Here is a 6,756-nt window from a genome sequence, read left to right as displayed (position 1 = left end):
GGAAAGTGCCATCTTCTCGTAACGGAACTCACCGCTGGGGGTGCACGGCAGCTGAGCGGCATACCGCGCCGTGAGCAGGGGGGGCTGCGTTGCCCCCCTCTTCTCCTCCGATTTCCGTATCTCCCATTGGCACCAGGGGGAGCTTTCCCTCTAACACAGGCGGCGTGTGGTGAGCCGGGCAGTTCTCATTGGAGCGCACCCTGGGGGAAGGGCAAAACCTCGCTACTCACACTGATCCCCCCGCTCCCTCCTCCCCACCCTTGCCATAGGAGTTGGGTTTTTTTAATGTTCTCACTAAATGCAGTGCCACCTTTAGAGTCACAAGCAGTTAAGCACTGCATCCAACTCGCTGATGACAACAAACCCACTGTTGTCTAGCTGTGGGTCAAGCACAAGGTTTTCCCGGGCTGCTGGAGCGTCTTTTAACAGGAGATTCTGTGAGTTGAACCTTGGATCTTCCTGCTGTGAAGTAAGAGCCACTGCTGTCCCCTTCTGCATTTCCCTGCATCCCTGAAAATAAAACACCTGGAAGGATGTGAGGTGTTCTACCTGAGCGAAGTGAGCCGTGTGTTTGGGATGGTTTCGTTTCAGCAGGACAAGTAAGCCAGGAAATGTACCAAGATCTGCCATGGCATTGCAGGAGGGCCACATGATACAACACTTTAGTTGCCGATGGTCATGGCCCAAGGAGAAGTCCTGAGGGAGGTACATGAACGGCAGGGACTGGTGAGTTTGTGCCTGTGGGAACATCTATTTACTATACTGTTAAGTTTCCTGGAAATAGGGAGAAGTGTTTGAAGTGCAGGCATCAAAGCAACATATTAAGTGGGTAGAATAAAACAAAGAGCATATAATAAATTCTTCATAACATCTTAAAGCCAACAGCAGACTAAAGTACTAGCTGCACGGAAAGTGGCTCTTCATATCCCTGGGAGAATAAAAAGGCCTTCACTTGGCACCAGAAGGACCAGGCGACCCTCTCCAGTGAGCGTGTTCCCCAGCAGAGCACCTTCCCTGAAAGGGCCACCCATCCTGTGGGGGCACCTGGAGGAAGGCCTCACGGTGATCTTCAGGTCTGGGTATTTAAATGTGTGTGTGTGTGGGGGGGGACTCCTTCAGGTAACCTGGCCCCAGGCCATTTAGGAGTTAAAGGCAAAGGGACTGGGAATGCAGCCCGGAAACGGATCGGGCCACCTGGGGCAGCGACTCTGCCACGTACAGATGAGTCCGTCTTCCCGCAGCTTGCGCTTTCTGAAGGCTCTCCTGGCTCTGGAAGCAAAAGGAGTCCCCTGTGTTGTTGCCCCCAGCACCCATCAGGTGGGATGCGCTGCTTCCGGGTGCCTGGAACAGACCATCTGGCCCACGGGGCTGCAGCCTCACCTTCTGCCGCGAGGTGGGGCCCGTCGCCATTTGGTCTGGCCGAGAGAGATTGCGTGGGGGGGGGGGCACTTTTCCTTGGCTGTGGAGGATCAGGATGCGCGTCTGCAATCTAGTACAGGGCGGTTGGTTGGCTGGCTTCCTTCGCTGTGGAGCCAGCGCTGATTCTTGGCCAGGCCCCAAGAAGCACCCTGGTTTAGGAGCTGCCAAGTGGGCAGCCCCCGTTCCACTGTATGATGCTGAAATGCCCTAGCGGCACATGGAGTCTTCCAGAGTGGGGGGGGGGGTAGTGCTGGGGGACAAGAGGAGCACGTTTAAGGAAAATCCCTTGGCACGTTCAAGCTGAGAATGCAAAGCAGGGTGAGGCCAAGCCCTTGCAGAAAGGGTGAGCCCTGAGGCGGCTTTAAGGAATGAAGTTGTTCATAGCAACTTGAATCAGTTTTATTTGATGACTCAAATGGCAATGAATAAGGGAGGAAAAATCATGCTTGATTTTGCAAATCTCTACACTATGGAACTCACCCTTAGTCGCTTTTTTAAAAACTAAAAAGAACCCTACACTGTATCCTCATGCAGAAGGTATGTCAGATACTTGGTCTTGGTTTTCTACTCTTTTTTCGGCTCTGCAATGCTGTGCAGGGACATGGCCACCAGAACTTCCCCCAACCCTCACCTCTGTACATCTGCACAACGTCAGGGCCTTAAGAAGCTCATGTGAGATCATAGCTCAGAGCACAGGACTGGGACCCAGGAGATCTGGGTTTCGGTCCCTCCTTGGCCACAGAAGTCATTGGGTGCCTTTGGGCCGGTCCCTGTCTCTCAGCCTCACCTACCTCGCAGAGTTCGTGTGAGGATGAAGCTGGTGCTATAGGAGCGGCTCTGGGTCCCTTACATGGGGGAGAAAGTGAGATAGAAATGCAATGTAACACTGGCAACTTTATACATGGGAAGACATTTTACGCAAAGAAGGGAATAACCTTGCTACCCTTTTCTGTAGGCTTTCACTCTTGTTTTTGGTTGCTCCTCTGAGGAAAAGGAATGTATTACGTCAAGTGTTTTGAGGCTGACCTGCATGAGCAGCCAAGAGCCAAGAGCTTTGCTGGCAGCCAGTGAAGCCTGTTTGCCCTCCACTTACTGTGTTCGTAGCCTTTCACCACGCAAAGCACGGTGCCGTCCTTCGCTGCCTTTACATCCAGGGAGGCAGGTCAGGATGGTTCCCCTTTCACCGCCAAGAAAGTGCAGCCTGCTTGATGGGTGAACTAATTACGTAGTGCCATTAATGAATTTGATGGAGTAAGTGTCAAAAAAGAAAAATGCAAAGAATTAGAAGACGGCAAGCATCAGACGAGTACCTAGCAAGATTTACCCTGGAATATAATAGTTTCCGTGTGGATGGATTTGGAGAGGGGAGAATCTTCTTGGGCGGTAGCTCATACAGTTTTCCTCAAAGGAGGCACCTAAAGGTACTTCCTCCCTGGACTAGAAAACAAAAGGCAGCTGTAAAAGTTTTTCATTTTAGAAAAGAGTGTAAGGATTCATGGGCTGCAGTTACTAAAATCGGAAGGTGCTGGGCAGTTTATAAACCAGAATAAATCTGACTTGGAACTATTTCAGGTTATAGCGAAGAAACAGGTCTTCATCTCTTGGAGCACAGTCTAAACTTCAACAGGCGGACGAAGGAGGAACGTGAGGGAGAGGCTGCAGCTGTCCTGCTTCAGACGCGTCATGAAAAGGTTGGATAAAGGCCATCATGCTAGGGGACAGTTGAGAGCAGAAGAAGAAAAGGAAGGTCGAATAAGAGATGGACGGACTCCATAAAGGAAGGCACAGCCTCGAATTTACAAGGGCTGAATGGGCTGTCCAGGGCCAGGCTCTTGTTCATACAGTTGCCATGAGTCAGAGCCAACCTCGTGGCACTTGGCAACAACATCAGGCGCAGTAGTTTCGACCAGTTCCTGAAAAAATGTTGCCACTCAGCACTGAGAGTGCAAACTGGCATTCTGGCTACTCTTGCCTGGCTGTGTGTGCCGGACACTGAAATCTTGCAGCCCACACGGTTTTGCCCGCTGAGGCAGGGGCAATTTGGACTGACCCAGCTCAGTTTGCCAAGGGAAACCAGGAGCTTTGTACTGCAACACCAGCGTTCCTGATCAATGTCCATGCCTGCTGGTCCGGGTCCTGTGGTCGACACCTGAAGCATGTTCAGGATGAGCAAAGAATTCCAGCAAGGAAAGCGAGTAGAAGATGTCAGAAGAAGCCCATGTGGCTTTACAAAAAGCTTAGGGGGATCTGAAAACAAAAAGGACTTGTATAGGAAGTGGTAGGAAGGCTAGACTGCAAAGGAAGAATATAGGCAGGTAGCAGGGAATTGCAGGATGGCGTCAGGAAGGCTAAAGCTAGGACTGAATCGAGGCTAGCCAGGGATGCTAAAGGAAACCAAAAATCCTCCTTCGGATATGTCCACAGTAAAAGACAGAAACGGGTTCAACTACTCAATGTGGGTGGCAAAATGATAAGAGATGGCAAAAGGCAGAAGTGCTCAATTCCTACTTCGGCTCAGTCTTTCCTCAAAAGAAGATCCATGACCTTCCTGAAGAAAGGAAAGTATAAGCAGATGGAACAGAACAACAGCTCGAGATTGGTAGGCAAATGCTTAAGGATCATCTAACTGGGTTGGATGAGTTCAATTCTCCAGGCCCTGATGAACCTGAGCCCAGCATGAGAAAGGAGCTGGCGGAAGAACTCTCAGAACCGCTGTCTATTATCTTTGAAAAATCACAGATGACAGGGAAAGTGCCAGAAGGGCTCATGTCCCCATCTTCAAGAAAGGGGGAAAAGTAGAACCTGGGAACTACAGACCAGTCAGTCTGGCATTAATCCTTGGGAAAATTCTGGAGCAGGTTATAAAGCAGTCAGTCCACAAACACCTTGAAAACAATACAGCGATTATTTGAAGCCAACATGGTCGAGAAATCAAGAACCAACCCTGCCAGACTAATCTGATTTTGTTTTTTGATTGGGTAACCTTGCTATGGACATATCTTGACTTCAGCAAGCTTTTGACAAAGTGCCCCATTAGCAAACTAGTAAACAGTGGGCCAGATGGAACAACGATCGGATGGATCCACCATTGGCTACAGATCTGGACTCAAGGAGTGCTCACAACGGCACCTTCTCAGACTGGGGAGAGGTAACATGAGGGGTACCGCAAGGTTCAGTCCTGGGTCCAGAGCTCTTCAACTTTTTTATTAAGATTTGGATAAAGAAACACAAGGAATTATTCTCCAATTTTCAGATGACACAAAACCGGGTGGGAGAGCTGATATCCTGGAAGACCTCCCCAAAGAGGCTCGCCTGGCACCAATGTTATATTCTTTTCGGTGTCAGGGGAAAACCTTTCTATTTTCCTATTATTTTAATGTGTAGTTGATTTTAACTGAGGTTTTTTAATTTGATGTTGTTGGATGCTGCACTGTCTTGTTTTATTCTATTTGTTCTCTTGTTGTGAGCCATCCCAAGGCACTAGTGGTGGACAGGTTAGAAAAGCTTTTAATAAATAAATAATAAGACAGAAAGAAGATTCAAGGTGATTTTGATAGGTTGGAGCATTGGGCTGAAAACAACAGAATAAAATCGAGTAGGGACAAATGCCAAATTCTGCACCTAGGAAAAAGAAAACAAATGCATCTTTACAAGGTGGGGAATATTTGGCTCAGCAATAGTGCAAGTGAGAAGGGTCTTGGGGATGTGGAAGATCAGAAGCTGAAAATGAGTCAACCGTGTGATGTGGCTGCAAAGAGGGCAAATGCTATTTTGGGCTGGATTAATAGAAGCATAACTTCCAAATCCCATGAATTACCAGTTTACTCAGCACTGGCTAGGCCTCCTCTGGAGTACTGTGTCCAATTTTGGGCGCCACAGTTTAAGAAAGAAGCTGAAAAGGGTTCAGAGGAGGGCAACAAGGGTGAGCAGGGGACTGGAGACAAAGCCCTGTGACGAGGGACGGAGAGAACTGGCATGTTTAGCCACAAGAAGAGAAGACCAAGGGGAGGGATGGTAGCGCTCCTCAAGTACTTGAAAGGCTGTCACAAAGAGGAAGGCTAGGATCACTTCTCAATCATCCCAGGGTACAGGATGTGGAATAATAGGCTCAAGTTCCAGGCAGTCAGATTCCAGCTGGAATTCCTGACGGTTAGGCCCAATGACCCTCTGCCCCCATCCAACTCTACTTTCCTATGATTCCAAGATCTCGGCAAGGCTGGCCACTTAACCTCCAGGCAAACCGCAATTTTGGTTCTTGAAGGTGATGGAAGATCGGGTGCATCGGTAAAAGGGGAGCAGGACACAGAACTGAACCTGTAGATCTTTGGGGCTTAGCAAGAGGCTCAAGGAGAAAGCCCAGATCTGCGGAACAAGGTTGTCCATGTCTTTCATTCTTGGGAATGTGGGGTGGAGGTGCATGGGAAAGAGCCAACATTGTAAGTGAAGTGAGCCGGCCTTTGAATTAAGTTGAGCCTTTGGGAGGAGTTCCTGCGAAGCTGACCCCAGCTCACCTGCTCCCCTTCCTAAGGCATTCTCCGCAGAAGGCTGGGAAAGAGGCGTACCGAGAGCGGTGAGGAGCTGATACGACGGGGTGGGATGGCTCCAGGCCAAGGAAGCCTCTGTGTTGCTGGAGGCCAAGGTGTCTAGACGGAACTTTGGGGTCCCACAATGAGCCTCAGTTGCTGAGAAGGAAACCACGGGGCCTCCATGCCTGGCCCGGAAGCCTCAGCCTGGTCTGCAAAGCTCTAGAATAATCTGCCCAGCCAGCACTGGGCAATGAAGGCTGAATCGCAGGATTTCTTTGAAAAATGCTCCTGTTGCTTCATCTCCAGCTTGGTGACCACTAGACGTATTGGACTGCGATTCCCATAATGCCCCAGCCAGCTGTGCAGTCCATGCGAGATGCACTGCAACACACATCTGCAGAGCGTCTCACAAGGAGGGAAAAGTTGGGGAAGCCTGCTCTGCCCTTCCCTTTGGGTCACATTTCTCTTCTTCCTTGCGCAAGAATCCTTCCTGAGCGCTGCTCAAAGGTATTTGCTATTTGGGTGAAACGAAATAAACCTTAAAATAAAACGCTGGGAGCTTGGTCCGGATCCGTGGAGCTCGGGGCTCGGATTCCCGTCGAGGAACGGACGGCGAGCCCGCGGAGACGCTTTGGGCCGTCTGCACATGCCCGGGCGCGCTCGTGCAGCGCCGCCTGCGGCGGAAGGGCGTCCCGGGATCTCGCGGCGGGCCGCCCGGGGGGGGGGGGGGGGGTGTCCCTCCCGGAGCAGCGCGCAGGGAGGGGGCGCCACCGCTCCGGCTTTAAAAGCGCCTCCCGGGGCCGCGGCGGCG

The sequence above is a fragment of the Varanus komodoensis genome, unplaced genomic scaffold (assembly GCF_004798865.1).
Source record: "Varanus komodoensis strain SLA01 unplaced genomic scaffold, ASM479886v1 scaffold8, whole genome shotgun sequence".
Taxonomy (NCBI): domain Eukaryota; kingdom Metazoa; phylum Chordata; class Lepidosauria; order Squamata; family Varanidae; genus Varanus; species Varanus komodoensis.
Note: the sequence above shows the minus strand (reverse complement) of the source record.